The sequence below is a fragment of the Rhinoraja longicauda genome, chromosome 19, assembly GCF_053455715.1.
Source record: "Rhinoraja longicauda isolate Sanriku21f chromosome 19, sRhiLon1.1, whole genome shotgun sequence".
Classification (NCBI taxonomy): domain Eukaryota; kingdom Metazoa; phylum Chordata; class Chondrichthyes; order Rajiformes; family Arhynchobatidae; genus Rhinoraja; species Rhinoraja longicauda.
Window position 1 is genome coordinate 26604504 of NC_135971.1, and position 1876 is coordinate 26606379.

Here is a 1876-nt window from a genome sequence, read left to right on the forward strand (position 1 = left end):
TAAAATTGCCTATGAAAAGTTTAAATATCTTGGAATTTACGTGACTAGGAAATAATCCTCTTTATTTAAATTAAAATTTCCTCCTTTACTTACTAAATTACACAGAAATATCCAATTTTGGAAAATACTCCCTATATCATTAGTTGTTCGTAGTAATGCTATAAAGATGATATTTCTTCCGCAGCTACTATACTTATTTCAAGCAATTCCGATCTATCTTCCAAAAAAGTTTTTTTTAAAAATCGATTCAATTATTACTAATTTTATTTGGGACTACAAGACTCATAGAATAAATAAAAGACATCTATGTAAGTCTAAAACTAATGGAGGAATTGCCTTAACTAACTTCTTATTTTATTATTGGGCGGTTAATATTAAAAATATAACCTGCTGGTTGGATGACACTGATCAACAACCGGATTGGTTAAAGATGGAGAAAGAGGATTGTTTACCATTTGATATTGGTGCGATCCTCTTAGCTCCAATAAATTTAAATAAAAAAGCATATGGAGGTAATCCGATTATACACAGTGTTATCCGTACCTGGAAACAATTAAAACTTACTTTAAAACTGAGTAAATTATCCTCTTTCCTCCCTATTGCGAATAACCCTTCTTTTAAACCGTCTGTCTTAGATAGAGGATTTGCTCAATGGAAAAGTTATGGAATTAAAATGGTGGGAGATCTTTATCATAAGGGAACATTTCTTTCTTTCCAGGATTTACAGCAGAAGTACGGATTACATGTTAATAATTATTTTAGATATTTACAACTTAGAGATTATGTAAAATTACACATGCAAGAATATAAATTTAGAGGTCCAGAAACTCTTGATGTATGCCTGAATCGACATTATAATTCAAATAAATTAATATCCCTTATTTATAATACTCTCCTAGATACTGACATTCCGTCATCAGAATCATATAGACGAGCATCGGAGGACGAATTGAACCAACTCGTAATGCAAGATATATGGGATGAAAGTTTACAACATATACACCAATGTTCATTAAATACTAGACATTCCTTAATACAATTTAAAATAATACATAGACTACATTATTCGAAGACGAAATTAAATAGGATTTTTCCTAGTATCTCTCCTATTTGTGATCAATGTCAATTTCAAGAAGCTAATTTAACTCATACTTTCGTAACTTGCATAAAAATGCAAAATATCTGGTTGGATATTTTTTAAATAGTTTCTAAAGTTATTGACAAGCAATTGGATGTGGATCCAAAATTAATAATATTAGGATTATCAGAACATATTACAAACTTTACAACAAGTCAGGTACATTTTCTTGATTACAGTTTAATAACTGCGAAAAAATTAATACTAACATTTTGGAAAAAAACAATAACCCCCACAACTAAAATGTGGATTACGGAAATGACAGAGACCTTACATTTGGGAAAAAATAAGATTTGCCTTAATTGACAAACCTAATTAAAAAAAAAAAAATATGGTCTCCATTTATTGAATTTTTAGAAAAGTAAATGGGTTTGACACAGGACTAAAATAAAAAATTTAAATTAAAAGTTGAAACTTGAGTTTAGGGTTGGATGTACAACTGTGGTTATTGTCTCCCGGATCTAGCCCCTTTAATTTTTATAGCTATAACTCTTTTATTTTATTTTATTCTTCTTTATTTTTATTTTCTCTCTTTAAAAATTGAAAATTGAAGCTATGTAAGAACTTTGTAACAAATTTGTCCTTTATTTCCATCTGTACATATGCTTTTCAAAAAAAAAGAAGGAGAAAAAAAAAAAAGAAAAGCAAGATCTCATGCTTCAACAACTACCGTCCGGTGGTCTTGACATCCACCATCATTAAGTGCTTTGAGTGACTGGTTGTGGAATGCATTAAACC